Source organism: Lycium ferocissimum, chromosome 11, assembly GCF_029784015.1.
Source record: "Lycium ferocissimum isolate CSIRO_LF1 chromosome 11, AGI_CSIRO_Lferr_CH_V1, whole genome shotgun sequence".
NCBI classification, from domain to species: domain Eukaryota; kingdom Viridiplantae; phylum Streptophyta; class Magnoliopsida; order Solanales; family Solanaceae; genus Lycium; species Lycium ferocissimum.
Window position 1 is genome coordinate 34,476,963 of NC_081352.1, and position 16,681 is coordinate 34,493,643.

Here is a 16,681-nt window from a genome sequence, read left to right on the forward strand (position 1 = left end):
TAATTTGTCTTTCCGTATCTAAAACTTTATTATATTAGTGTTTGCTAAGAATACAAAGTCTGCACTTTTTTTTTTTTTTACATTGTTTATTTTTTTAATATGGGATTCATTTTTTTTTTATATATATTGCTTGATTTTGTCAATATGGGATACTATGTTCAAAACACGATTAATATAACATTGCGACTTTGTCTTTCCGTATTTAAAACTTTATTATATTAGTGTTTGCTACGAATACGCATCGTGTTTAATATGAGGCCCACATTTTTTTTAATAGTGTTTTGTTTTTTAAATATGGGATTCACTTTTTTTTTCAATATTGCTTGATTTTGTTAATATGGGGTCCACTTTTTTTTTTCCATGAGTTTGGATGTGGTGAGTTCCACTTTTTTTTAATACTCGATGTTGTTTAATATGGGGCCCACAATTTTTTTTTTTTTTTTTTATGGGGGGTCCACAACGGACGACGAAAAGCACCCCAACCGGTGCTTCTAATATAGTAGAAATTTGTATGTTTGCTAGATTCAACTTTCAAGCTCTTCATTATACTTTTTGTCAATTTGCTTTAGAGAAGCAAATGCAACAGATTTATTGGCAAAGAGATGAAGCCTATGGTAACACGCAGACCTGACCAGAAGTTAATGTTCATTCTTGAATAAAAATTCACACATGCATTCTAGATTTTATTCATGACCTGTTTTAGATTTGTAAGAGCAAAGTATTGTTTAGCTAGATTCTAAAACATAACTAATTTCATTGACTAAAATTCTCCTCCAGCAAGTTCAGCTAACCACCGAGGGTTGTGATAGAATGGATATAATTTCCAAATACTAGTTAGAATTCCTAATTTAAGCTTTAGGAATGAAAAAATCATAGTAGGAAGCATGTTTCCCCCCTAGGCCTGACGCAACACGAATTCAAATTATTTAGGACTCTTATGAAGGTACCAGCATCGAATAGGAAACTAGAAAAAGTGAGTTTTAAAGTGAGATTAACATAATTTCGTATCTAAAAGATAATTATTGGCTTATCCATTCATTAGACAACTTAAGTACTACTAATACTTAGACAAATATGACACACTTTTTTTTTAATTCATCTAAAAAAAAATGAGTAGTAGCATATTTCTATTTCTTAAAACAATTCAATACTATAGTACTGCAATTTGCCCGCAATGACATAATCTTTTATAGGACGCGATTATTGCAAAAATTCACTCTTTTATATGGAGAGAAAAATGAAAAATCTATCTCAACGCTAGCTATTCATTTTGCAGTATAATTTGATATTATGTTTTGCATATGTTTCATGGGAAAATAACTACAGCGCACCCTAACGTTTGGCCAGATTATTTATAACACACTCAACCTTTACGGGTGACCTATTACCTCTCTGTACCTATTTATAGCGCGTTTTATTGGCCATTAAAATGTCACCCCTAGTTTTTTAAAGCCAGGTGCACCCCAGGCATTATATTTTGCATATGTTTGACAGGAAAATAGCTACAGCGCACCCTAACGTTTGGCCGGATTATTTATAACATCTCTCGGGCTACGGGTGACAATTACCCCCATGTACCTATTTATAGTGTGTTTTATTGGCCCTTAAAATGTCACCCCTAGTTTAGTGGCCACTAAAATGCACCCTAAAAAAACTAGGGGTGCCATTTTAATGGCCAATAAAACACACTATAAATAGGTACAGGTGGGGGGTAATAGGTCACCCGTAAAGGTTGAGTTTGTTATAAATAATGCCAAAACATAAGTCTTAGTAAGCTATTTTCTCGTTGTTTGACTAACCTATCAAAAAATATTCTTTATGTTTCAATTTATGTGACACACTCTCCTTTTTAGTCTATCTCAAAGAATGTCACATTTCAAGAAACAATTTAACTTTTATGAGATAACTTACCGTCACACATGTATTTAAAACTTATTTTGAACCACAAATTTTAATTTTTTTTTTCTTTCTTCAACTTTATGCCTAGTTAAATGGTTCCACATGAATTGAGACGTAGAGAGTAATAAATACTAATCTAGTTGGAGGTTCAAATTACGCGCTGACATGGTGGTAAATAGGGACCTTAGCTTATTAATGGTTATTTTGAGCTAATTATATGACAGTGACCATGAAGGCCGGCGAATGTGGGTGCGTAGTATACTTGCAAAGATTGGTTTGCAGTAAAGCATTATTTAAGGGGAAAAAGGGTATCCTATGGAATTAGCACGTGCACTCATTTTTGGCTTATTGCGCAAGCACTTGCATGTTCCCCCTTGGGATGCTTCCCACTCTTCCATATATAATCCCTTTGCCAACTTTTTCAATTGTATCACATAAAAAAATAAGGCTCGATGCACTAAGCTCCCCCAATACATGTGATTCGGAAAAGGGCCGGATCACAAGGGTCCATGGTATAGCATAGAAAAAAAGAAGAAGAGAAAATCTAACTAGAGAGTTCATTAAGAGTGGTAGTTTTTCTTGCAAAAATATGATTCGTCCAACTAATTTATATTTGAATGGATTAATAATTTGACTATAAGATTTCATCAATTATTATTTTTAATAACCATGGTGTTTTGGATTAGCATGCGCGCACTTTGACTAATTTCACGGAATACGTTATTTTCCATGCATTAGTAACAAATACGGAATGCTTCGTAACTCTGTCCGGCAAGACTTAGACATATAAAAAGCTATCACTTAATATATTTATCTTCACTAGAATTTGAACTTGAGACTTGTGACTCTCCTCCCATTTCATTCACGACTACGTCGTCGCACCCTTGAGTGCAACTTTTCATCAATTATATAAGAGGAAAAAAGACTACATAAGATAAGAGAGGTTACTGTGGGTAGTAAAATTAGTCCGACTCGTTAAGCTTGTTTAAGTTTGAAGCAAGTTAATAACCCGTTCATTTATTTGAGGAAATCATTTTAATTCGTCCAAGATTCAGCTCATCTAAAAATTGAGTTGATATAGATTAAGTATATGCAACTCAAATTGACTCATGCGAGAACTTGGTCAAGCTAATTAAATAAAAACTTTTTTTCATTTAATATGTTATAAATATAGCTATAATGAAAGAGAGAGTTTTATTAATTTTGTTTGATAATTAAATAAATTATTAGAAAAACAAATAAAAAAATTAAAATTTGATAGAAATTAGGCGGGTTGGCATATAACCTATTTTTGACCAAATATATTACAACGATTTAACTTTTTTCAGCAATTTTGGAAGATCACTTATTTACTGAGTCAATTTATTTTGTCCTGTCCAAATTCAGCACAATGAAGTGAACGGTTGTATTGGCATTATACTTATCATTTGATTATTCAGCTATTCCGATAAGAAAAATATATGAAATTATTCCAAATAATTATATAATCTAATGCTTAAGTATATGGTATTATTCTGAGCTAGTCGTGATCACGTGGACGAAGAAACTAAAGACTTGGATCTAAGTACCGCCACTTCTTTATACATTTTTTTGCGCGGATTGCCCTTCTTTTGGGATGGTCTTTAAATTTTGCCCCTTAAATTTGTGGTCTTTAAATTTTGCCCCTCATATTTGTGGTCTTTAAGTTGTGCCCTTCGCTTGGAAAGGTGGGCGAATACATGAAGTTACGGGTTCGAACTCCGCTCAAGCATAAAATAAAAAAATAATTTCGCAAGGCGGGGTGGGGAGTGTATGCGGATCCGCATACAATCTTTAAGGAAAAGCTAAAGTTATGCCGGATCCGGCATAACTAAAAGTCCGCCCTATAAGGCAGAATTTTTCCTAAGACATAGTTTAGTTATGCCTTATGGGGCGAAATTTTAGTTAAGGCATAACAAAATTATGCCCCATAAGGCAAGAACTTTTCCTTAAGGCATAGTTTAAGTTATGCCTTAAGGAAAAGTTCCGCTTATAGGCATACTTTTAGTTATGTCTTTGGGACATACTTTTTAGTTAAGGCATAACTAAAAGTTTACCTTGAAAAGTAAAAAAAAAAAAAAAATATATATATATATATATATATATATATATATATATATATATATATATATAAGGCAAAGTCCGCCCCCCCGGCGGACTTACGGTTAAACACAACTAAAAGTCCGCCCCCTCAGGCGGACTTTTAGTTAAACATAACTAAAAGTCCGTAGGAAGGGCATAGCAAAATTTAAACTTTGCCTTATAAGGCAAACTTTTAGTTATGCCTTAAAGAAAACTTACGCCTTATGGGGCATACTTTTAGTTATATTTTATGGGACACACTTTTAGTTAAGGCATTACTAAAAGTTTATCTTGAAAAGTTAAAAAAAAAAAAAGAAAAAAAAAATATATATATATATATATGCTTCAAGGCAAAGTCTGCCCCCTCCGGCAGACTTTTAGTTATGTTTAACTAAAAGTCTGTCGGTGGGGGCATACTTTTAATGGGCAAACTTTTATGCCGGACCCGGCATAAACTTGTGAAGGAATTATCAAAGTTATGCCGGACCCGTCATACTTATGCCAAAGTCCGCCCAAGGCATAAGTATGCGAGTCCGGCATAACTTTTGGTAATTCCTTCACAAGTGTATCGGTGGGGACATAGCGAATTTTAAACTCCCCCCCCCCCCCCCCCCCCCTTGCGAATTTTTTTTTTAAAATTTTGATTGTGTGTGGGTTCGAACCGGAACCTATGGGTTTTTGGGCGAAGGGCAAAATTTAAAGATTTCAAATTTGAGGGGTAAAATTTAAAGACCACCCCAAAAGAAGGGCAATTCTGCGAATTGCCCTTCTTTATAAAAAAAAATAAGTTGGGCTACCCCAACTTTTTTTTGGGCTTATTTTAAGCACAAAATGACTTATAAACTGGCTAGCGAAACACTCAAAAAAGCTGAAAACAGCTTATACAACTTATAAGCTAAGCCAAACGGGCTCATAGATATAACTCCCCTTGTCCCAATTTATACGACACACTTTTTTTTAGTCAGTCCAAAAAAGAATGATATATTTCCTTATTTGACAACAATTTAACTTTAAACTTTACCTTTTACGTTTATCGAAATGATCTAGAACCACACAAATATCTTTGGCTCTTTTTAGACCACAAGATTCAAAAGTCTTCTTTTATTTCTTAAACTTTGCGCCCAGTCAAACTACATCATATAAATTGGGACGGAGGGAGTACTACATTAGATCCTACGAAAGGAAAATGCTCCTTATCAAGATAATCGTCAAAAGACATCTGAATTATTACTTTTTCGTTAGTTTCACACCCTAATTGTTCCCTTTTCTTCTCTGAATTATCACCATTTATATATTAAAACATATCTTGGTGATAATTTAGATTGGAAAAGGGAACATTAGATAGTTGACCTATCAATTTTGAGGTGTATTTTAATACATAGATGGTGATAGTTCACGTAGGAGAAAATAACTGATAATTAGGATGTGAAATTTGATTAAAAAATGATAGTTCAGGTGTCTTTTTGACCATTTAACTCTTTTATCAATGCTGAGAATGGAGATATGAGGTTCTCGTCTTTATTATTTTCTTTTTGTGGCAATAAGGAGGAAATCTATAATATAACAAGAAGCTGGAATGCATTCTGCCAAAATCTATTTGAGCTGCATTATTTGACCGTAATTTTTTATATATCTTTATAAGTATTTTGCATTGTCAAATATTGTAACTTATAGTACTTTTTACGTAGTTTTCAAATATGTAACTTTTATTTCAAAGAACTTGAAGATTTCATGCTGGAATTCACATCCAAAATTAAACTATTTGACTTTCGAAATCCGAAATGCGTCACATAAATTAGGACAGAGAGAACATTAAAGACGGCGAAGAAGAAGAATTCAACATCCAACAGACAATTATAATGTCAAATTCAATCAAACTCCTAAAATAAAGTTAGCTTTGAATCGACTACTTCTAATTATTGGAATTTTTGTGCCATTATTTGAAGATGCATAGCTTCACCCATGAAACAACACTAATAACGACCTAGAGTCACTTCCATGGAGCATTTTGTTGTCGTTGTGCCTGCCACAACAATAAGATTTAAAAGATCAAAATAACAAGCGATTTCAAACAAGGTATCATTAACATGATCTACTTGACAAATAATGATAAAATGTGTCCAAGATTTTATCATACTTTAGCGAAAATACTAGGTGATTTCTTCCTATCTATCCAAATTTTGGTAGATAGAGTTACTCGGTATTTGTGCTAATGGAAGGCATTCATGGAATACGTCGAGATGCGAACAAGCTTGACTCGAACACAACGATTATTAAAGAAGTTTTTATCACAAGATGTCCTGGTGGGAGGTACCCGTGGGTTGTGTGGAGATGCGCACAAGCTGACTCGGACACTACGATCATAAAAAAAAAAAAAGTTTTTCTCACACTTTAGCAAACCATTAGGTGGTTTCTTCCTATCTGTCCCAACCTTAGTGGACATAATTACCCGACTCCTATATTAATGGGAGATATCCCGTAAAATAAATCGTGATGCGCGCAAACTGACTCAGACACCATGATAATCGAAAAAAGGTTTCTATCACACTTTCAAATAAGCATAAGCTAGAGGCAAAGGAGAGTAGATTCTTGCTTTACCAGCATGTATCCTCCCAAAAATGCTGTCTTTCTCTCGTGACGAGCCTTTTGTTTTGCATATGCTTTTGCATATTCTACGGCAAATACAAGTGGAAGTGCTAATGACTAAACAAAGAAAAATAGCAATAAATAAATTGCAAAGGCATTTTAATTAGTAATAATAGCGTTGACAGATTGATCTGAAGGAATACCAAAGTGCTCAATATGTTTGGAAATCCATCCTCCTCCTTGTCAAGAGGATCAACTTTGACAATATTCCCAACTTGGTTTTCCTGAATTAACCAAAAAATAACAGAAATTTCAAGTGTTGGCAGTTTGTATATCTACAGTTGATTCATAGAAGTATTAAAAACTCTATAATCAAAGCTAGAGGACAGTTTTGCAATATTAAAATAGTAATTTGTGCTAGGTCAAGATTTCAAAAGTGATTTTGTAAAAAAATTAAATTTTAAATTTCTAAAAAGCAGCTTTTGCTACTACTAAAAAACAATTATTTTCCCTAAAAGCTTCGTCAAACAACCCAACTCTCTAAAATAAATACTTTTGGCTTCTCGAAAGTTTGACCAAACATGCTATAATACGAAATAATTAATTAATTCACCTGAGCCATTTCGACGATGGATCGTTGGAATTTGTATATCTAAATTGATATATATGCAGCATAGTTGATTCATAGATGTATCAAAAACTTTATAATCCAAAGCTAGAGGACAATTTTGCAAATTATTTCCAGTATTCATTTACCTGAGCCATTCCGGTGATGGCCTGTTGGAATATGAGGTTCAACCGGGAAGCTATAGGCTTTGATATAGTCTTCGACCCAATGGCAACACGATTGAGTACTGGCATCATGATAACAAGATGAGTGCAGGGCAAAATTTAGGGCAACTAGCCCCGTCACTAGTCTTGAACTTTTAACTTCACTTGCCTCATGGACAAATCTTCAGTTCAACGAGTTTTTTACTTTTGACCTTGAGCGTTTGCACATGGGGCAATCGGGAGTCAAAGTATACATCATATTCATTAATATTCTTATACAAAACAAATCATGGTATTAGCACTATAAGAATTATTAATACATGAATAAGCATGATTAAAGACGGCATTGCCCTTAATATAACAAACCAAACAACATATAAGAAATAATCTCAGTATAACCAAATAGTGGAGTTTGGTCACCTAATTACTTTTAGAAGTGGAGTTTGATCTTCTCTAAATTAGACTCTAGTTTAACAAAAATAGTTATACTCAAATTAAGAGGTAAGTGAAGTCTAAAAGCTTTACACAATCGGAACTATGAATCCCTGGTTAGAGATAGGGTAACGAATAATTCACAATATATATTGCTATATTAAGAGTTACCTATATTAAAAGTTACCTATGGTTAAATTTGATCTGATAGTATAAAAATTATACACAGTATACAATAAGTGCATAAAACTTAAGCTCATATTCTATACGAACGAAAAAAAAAAAAAAAAAAAAAAAAAAAACAGATAAGTCTTGAGATAGAGTAATTACCTAAGGATATTTACAGCTCAAGAAGTAAACAAAACGACAGTAAACTATGTGAGAAATATTAACATCACTATTAGAGTGTTTTAAAATAAAATCTATTAATCTTAATTTCAACATTATTAATTTCACTTTTTTCATGAACATATATATTTAGTTATCTGATAATGTTAAAAAAAAAAAAAAAAATCAAGAAGATATCTATCTCTAAATTCCACCCTAGATCAATCAGGAAGTCACAATCTGACATATTCACTCAGGATTCTGTTTTGCAGCAATCATAAAAGTCATAAACCGTAAGGGTTTGTTTGGTACGAGGGATGAGGGATAATTAATCTCACGAACGGGATTAGTTACTCGGGATTGTAGTGTTATTTTTATCCACATTGAAGTTTAAATAACTAATCCCGAAATAATTAAAATAACTTGTTCCCCAGCCAAACGAGCCCTAAGAGTAGAATTGCATAACATGAATTTTGAATTTAGAAAGACTTACTTGTGATGATGATGAATTGTGAGAATATCTCTTATCGAAAATGAATCAATCTACAACAAATGTGGAAAAGTTAGAGCTTTCACTCTCCAAATCACACGAGGAACTCAACACGGGGGTTTTACTGGAGTCTTATCCTAGTAGGTGTCTATTAGATTAAATCATTTATATGCATATTTATGTATAATTATTTTATAGTTTTGGTCCTTTTGGATAACATGGGTATACTAGAGTCCTCATCCTAGCAGGTGTCTAAGTACATCAAATTTAAAGATTGAACTTGTTCGATCTTATTAGGCAAGGACACTTAAAAAGTAAGCCGCACCGAGTGTTTCCACCAAGTCAGTATATCACATCATGTGTTTGAATATAGGTTACAAAATCATGATTAATTAACATGTAGTTTTACTTCATTATGTCACTTATTCAAAATATACATATATGGTAAAAAGACAAATAATATGATTGGATGCGAAAAAATCAAACGAACATGACAAAATTGAAACACATAAGTCAAAATCCTGAATTTAACGATTACATCACATAATTTTAGACAAATAATATGACGATTACATAACATTAATTTGGAACTCTATGTTTGGATTTTAGAAAGTTTTATTTTATTTACAAAATGTGACGGGCGGAACGGGTCGGTTCTTTCACGGGTTAATGGGTTGTTAGTTGGTTTTTGTGGGCCTATTTGCTGTGTTATATTAGGCTGCTTCGTTTTGAAAGAAAGAAAAGCCCCTTCAGATGGGTACTTGAGATGCAAGGGTCAGTTGCACTAGTTTTGGACCTATTTCGTGCTGTTCTTTAATTTTTGACCCTCAAGACAAAAAACTATTTCGCGAGGCATAAATTTATATTTTCGCATCATAATATTACACAAGTTATGTCAATGCCCTTAAAAAATTTATGCCCGGCTAGGCATAAGTTTGATATTGAAGGGAAAAAATTAAAGCCAACCCATTTTTGCAGGGGAAAAAATTTAAAGACCAGACCATTTGAAGAACAAACCATGCAATTTCTTCTGATGCAAGTGGACAAATTGTAAATTTCACCCTTGTGTATTTACTTTGTTTTCTCTTCTACTTTGTGTAACAACCACTAGATTTTCAAAAGTTTATCTTTTCCATTAAATGAAATCCACAGTAAATTCATTTACAATTAAAAAAAAAAATGTTACTGGATGAGAAATAGGATATTATGTGCACATTATCTCGATTATATAGTGTATATTTGTTGTTGACATCCAAGAAGTTTTTATGCCTTAAACTTGGGTTATAGAGTTTTTCCCGCTACGGGTGCTTCGCGAAAGAATCGTGTGGTGCGATGAAAGGTTTCTCGTTGGGTTCGTTACGCCGAATATAGTCAAGGTGATTACACAAAACTCTTTGTCATCGTAAACCATTCCCAGTAACATAAACAAAAGAAGTTTCACAGAGCAAAGGCTCTTTTATATACAAATTAGTAAATTTATTTGCGCTTCGCCGGATATAAATGTGATTTAGAAAAATTAATATAAAAGAGAAAAGATACAAATGAACAGTAAACTCCAAATTGAGGCCTCTCATATGTTTCTTGTAAGTTTATAATAGAGTTCTCAAGGAATAGTACTCTCAATTGGTAAAAAGCATGACTCAAACAGGATAACTTTTCATGTATATGCATATAAAAGTTAATTTTACGAATATTGATTAAATGATGTAAATGTTTTTCTTATAAATTTAATCGATATAGAAATAACTTTTCTTGGATATGTGTATAAAAATTAATTCTATCATACATAACCATTTTTCATGATTAGCTCCAGCACTTTCCATATAAGCAGATTCACACAAAGAGTGGAACAAAAACATTTATATGCTTAGAAACATATAATTATTAATTTTTCACAAGCAAATACTATTTAGAAAACAATACCATATCTTTGAGTAAAAGAAATCAAATTGATAGTAATTCAACATTTAAAATGCATCATTAATACTGTATTACCGTGTTGAGTTGGTTCCCGATTAGTCGGATCCTCAATGCGGGACTGCGGGTACTGAACACCAGTGAGAAACCAAATAAATAATAATGTTGTATTAATGCAAATAATGAGAGAAGTTTGTAAAACTCAAGTTTGTGCAGGTTGGATTATCAAAGGAAGTGTAAAATGACTTACCTAAAAAAATAAGAATCAATTACTTATACATATATAGTTTTGAAACCAAATAAATTAGTTCCGAAAACCAACTTGGATTGGGTCGAAATTACAAATAATATATTAGAACGAATAAGAACATCAAAGTGCCTATTAATATTTCATATCTCTCAAGTCTTAAGGACCTCATAGTTTTTCCCACAATTCCAAGTCAGATGAAAGAACCAATTACACAATTGTGAACTAAATCGGTGAGGAATTTATAAATATAGATCTTGATGCATAAAAATCTCATAAATTAATTAATACAAAATTTTGATAGAAACAAACAAGAGATATATGAAGGAGCATAGAACCGGAAAATAATACCTAGCAAAAGAAATGTCAACAGATTCATGCCTACAAAATGAGAAAAGATTGACCTCTCATTTTCTGCAAAAGTGCCCGATAAGCATAAAAAAGTGATATGTATAGTCTCTTTCTCTAAGGGATGAAACTGTTGTTCTTGATTGGGTTAATTGAGTTCTTCAGTGCACGAACCAGTTCTTTCTTTAATAATGACTTTTAATATCTTTTTTTTTTTTCCAACATGAATTTTGAATTTGTAACATAAATTGAATTGAAATTGAGTATAAAATATATTAAAAATTGAGAAAAAGGATTAAATAAGTTCATATCAAACTTTTTTTCCTAAAATATAGCCATCAAATGCCAAATGTGCAAAGAAGTGAAATGTCTTGCAACAAACAGCAATAAAGCACAAAAAAATGTGGTTATAGTCATCATTGCTTTCATTCTCAAGGCCCAGAGGAAGGCCAAAAGCGGTAACAATAAGTCCACACTTTTTCTTTCCCTTGTGCACTTGTTTCATCGGCAGAAAGAACGTAAGAGGCAACCAAAGGAAATATGAGATGGGAATAGCTAAAGAAGTACACAACGCGAATATTTATGAACAGGAGATCGAACCATTGTCCTAGTTCATGGGTTTGGGATAGACCAAGCGGTGTGAAAACATCTGATTTCTCATATAGTTGATGATCGTATGGTTGTCTTGTTTGACAATATGGGTGTTGGAACTATCAATCCCGACTACTTTGACTTCAATAAGTACTCAACCTTAGAAGGATACGACGCCTGTTATGTGATCACTATTTTGGGAGAACTCCAAATTTCTCATTGCATTTAAGTTGGACACTCTGTTTCTGCCATAACTGGTGTCATCACTTCCGTTGCCCACCCCGATATCATCACCGAACTTGTCAACGTCACCAGAGTCGTTGTTGTATCTGTGTTGATGGCTTGTATCTGTGTTGATGGCTTCTGCAAAATTGAAAAGCACATACCATATCAAATAAAATTTGTTTAATTCAGTAAGTGGAAAACAAAATAACTAAAAGATACAAATTTGAGTAGTACAACAAACATGTATAAATGAAGGAAAAAATATATATATTGAAGAGGAAAAGAAGAATTTTGCATCTGGTGAATGGGAGGAAGAGAGGTACAGGATACGGACGTTACAAAGGAAAGGAGTGTTTAGTTGAAAAAGGAAAAGAGGAAGAGATACAGTAATTAAGAGAGGGTGGTATAAAACTGCCAAATTAAGAGACGTGACTTTTTAATTTTACTAAGCACATAAAATGGGAAAAAGGAGTAAAAAGGCAAAAAAAGAGGGAAAAAGATAAATATGTTTCCTGGTTTTTTAGAGCGCCCCGTAGACGGGCCTATGGCCTGCTTTTGTATATACATAAGATAAGATAAGATTACCTGCAGTATGTACCTCCCTGAATTTGCTATAGTATATATTAAGGCTATACAAAGAAATCCGACAAACCGCACCAAACCGAGAAAAAACCCTAATTAATGGTTTGGTTTGACATGGTTTGGTTTTAGAAAGAAAAATCCGACCACTATTGGTTTGGTTTGATTTTAACTTAAAAAAAAAAAAAGTCAAACCGAATCAAACCAACCTGACATTACATTTATAAAATTTCAAAATTATTTTATACATAAAAATATTTATTTATAATGTAATATAACTATTTCTTATGCTTTTTCATAGTTTTTTTTTTTTTTTTTTGTCTTTTAATATATTATTTCGAGCTTGCATTTAGAATTTGGAATAGCGTAATAAGTTTTATAGCACATATATGATAGTAGTATATATAAATAACTCAAATAAAACCCAACAAAAATTAAATCAATACTAATGCTAACAAAAAAAACTCAATTCTAATACTAGAAATAACGATAATATTATATCTATTCTTTAGTTTTATATTAGTTTAGACAATGAAAATACGTATCTTAATTATTATTTTTAATATTTAGTCATGTAATTAATACTACTTACTAGTTGTACTTATTTTAGCATGACTTAATACTTTTAGATTATGATCATTTTCGATATGCCTTATGAATTGACTGTATTTATTATAGCATGACTTAATACTTTTAGATCATGATCATTTTATTTTATGCGATTTCATTACTTTATTGCTTAATATTTTAGCACAATGTCATCTCTCATCTTACATTTTGTGTTATCTCTTTTAAAAATATCTTAATTACATAGTCATATCTTACTCATACTAGAAAAATATTTGAAGTACAAGTTTTATGTTTTGTATGAAGACTTTACCAAAAAAACCCGAGCAACCCAAAAAAAATCGAGAAAACCAGAGGTTGAAAAATCCGAATTTATTGGTTTGGTTTATAAATTTAAAAACCCGATGCAATTGATTTGGTTTGGTATTTGAAAAATCCGAACCAATCCGGTCCATGTACACCCTATTATATATTATTATTGTCACATTACATGAATACAACATCAAAATGAGATCTTTACACAACTAGCTTTGTGTGCCTTACTTTGTACAAAGTAGTCGTATTCCTTACTTTGTACAAAGAATTGAATATTTTGAACTCCTGGAAGTACCACATGTGTGCCTTTAAGATATTCTATAAATTCAAAAAAAATTATATTCTCTAAAATTCAACTTTCTTCCTGTTTGTTCATTTGTGTATCCTGTTTCTAAGTGTAACGTTTATTGTTGTGACGTTAATACTTCTCTGGTAAAAGCATTTCTTTGAGAAATTTGATGGTGTTAATTTCACTGAATGTTCATTAAAAAAAAAAAAAAAAGATGATTAAAGATTAGCATCCAACTCCCACAACAAATTCTAGTATTGAAGAGAATGGTAAGAAAATGGTAAGAATTAGCATCCAGTTGATTGAGCTACACAAAATGCCGGCCACAAATTAGCATCCAACTCCCACAATAAACTTTGGTAAGAATGTTGGCCCGCGTTGAGCATTTTCTTTTACTGTCTTCTAGCTGCCCAAAGCATGTTGTCTTCCATCCATTTGATCATGTATGCGATTTCACTCCTGATAGCACTTAGGGTGTGGCCACATCTATCAGACAAAAGTTTTCAAGATTTTAAGCATAGCATCAAAGAGAAGCGTTTTCCAAAAGACAGAAATACTCTTGAGAATGCTTACCCTGTGCATTCTTCAATTTCCACATTTTGAAATTGAAATATATTGAAATTTCAAGAGTTCACAAAAGGCATAAATACTTACTTTGTATATTTATAGATATCCACAATTGGAAATCCAAAGTCTTTTAATTTCTCAGCATCCATGTAAGCACGCTCTGGTGGGATGACCTTATCGTCTGCAACAAGTATAAATGTCTAAGCAGATTAGAGCAGGAGCTAGCAGGGGGAAAGTAGTGGCACAATCAACCAATTAGCATCCAGCTCCCACAACAAAAAAAATGACAAAGAGATAAAAATTCTTCTTTGCAATATAAGCAGTGAAAATGAGCAAAAGTATATAAGACTAGGTTAAAAATTACAACCAAATAATCTTCTTTGCTCAACAGCTTGCCCTAGATTACACAAAACTAAAAAATTTAAGTAAAAAGGGACATCATAAACCATTCCCAGTAACAAAAACAAAAGAAGTTTCACAGAGCAAAGGCTCTTTTATATACAAACTACCTGCAATATGTACCTCCCTGAATTTGCTATAGTATGTATTATTATTGTCACATTACACCAATACAACTTCAAAGTGGGATCTTTACAAAACTAGCTGGTCGAATTCACTGGTTAGGTTTCCTAGCCAATGGATAAATTATGCACTGAGTATACACGATTATATACATATTATACATGAATTATATATGTATTATTTATCGGTTGGCTATTTTTAGTTTCACCCAGCTATTTAGATTTATTCTTTCATCAAAATTTTCTAAAATGGGCTATCAGGATTTCCAGACATTAAACAAATACTAGTAGAAACAACTCATCCAGAAAACTCCATTTACAAAATATAACCTGAAACAACAACATAGATAATTTCATCTCTAAAGAAACAAGTAATTTTGAAAACCCAGATGAAAAAATTGCTAAGATTTTGTTGTCCAAAAGTATAACGTTTGAACATGAGAATTTTTCACTTTTCCAACGATTTAAATCAGATGGTTCTATTTCTCAATCTTTCTAACTTGCTCTTACGAAACCAAGGTCGAAAAGATTGAAAAAGTCAGTCATTCAAACCATAAAGGATTCCTCGAAAATTTAAGGATTAGTATTCCTTTTTAGAAATCGAATGGATTCGGTCCGGATTTTTTTCACTCTATTCGAAAATCAACGTTTGGCCATAAAAATTCCTAGGACCTTGTTTTCACTTTGGAATTTTGAAACGGAAAAGGGCCTAACATACCCTCAAACTATTAGAATTGGTACAAAAATACCCTACACCCACCTTTCGGGCCCTAAATACCCCTGTCATCTATCTTTCGGCCCCTAAATACTCCTGTCATCCACCTTTCGACCCCCAAATACCCCCGCCATTAACCTATGGGGTCTAAAATTTATTTCTAATTGCCCACATCTAATTAACAAAATCATTAATTAATTAACATGTGGCATTACCTAATTGGCCTTACCCCCCCCCCCCCTCCGCAACACACTTTTTCTCAGTTTATTCATTTAAGTATCGTGTCAAAGTGTTAGGTGGAGTTAGGCTTCTCCAATACCCAGAGAACATGAAATTCGATTAAAATGACATAGTTATTTACATGAACTTCAGGAATCCAATTACATAGAACGTAAACGCAAATTTTCAAAGTTCGGATTGGTCAACTGTTGTTCTTAAAATTTGACGAAGTTGTACTATTTAGAAATGGGCGGGCTGTTTATTTCTTTTTAGGAGGATTAGTTTTGAACATATTAGACAGTACAGTAATACGTACATTTAGACCCCTGTAAACCCTCTCTTCTTTATCAATCAATTGTAAACCCTAGTCTCTTTCATCAAATCAACATGATGTTCAAGCAAATCAGGCAAGTAGGGAAATAGTTTTATGATTCAACCACTCAAGCTATTGCTAGAAAAATCCAAAAGGAAGCAGCAGCTCATCCCAAATTCAGATCCACTATCATTTCAGCAACAAACAGATGCAACGTGGCCATAAATTAGGCTAAAAAAGTTAACCCATTTGTCAAATTGAAGGCTCTAATTGAATCCCAAACCATAAACGCTGCTGCAAATGGCGGTTGCTGCTGCTTTCCTTGGTTTAGTAAATTTTGAACCCTATCCTAAATTTAGCTTTCATTTCAATTTGTGGTGGTTATGTCAAACAAATGAATGATGATATTAATTAAATAAATAATTTAGTTCTTACATTTCTATTCTAATTTGGAGTTAAGAGTTTAGCCTAAATTAGGAAAATATGACTAAGGCCTCATTTGTTTGCACTTAATGGAGGTCTGAATCTTAATCATTCAGATTCAGCCCATTAAGTGCATTTGTAAGGTCTGAATCTTAGTCATCAGATTCAACTCATTAAGTTCATTTGTTTTGTTTCCTTATGAAGCCTCTTAATAGGTCTGAATAGGTCTGAATGAATCAG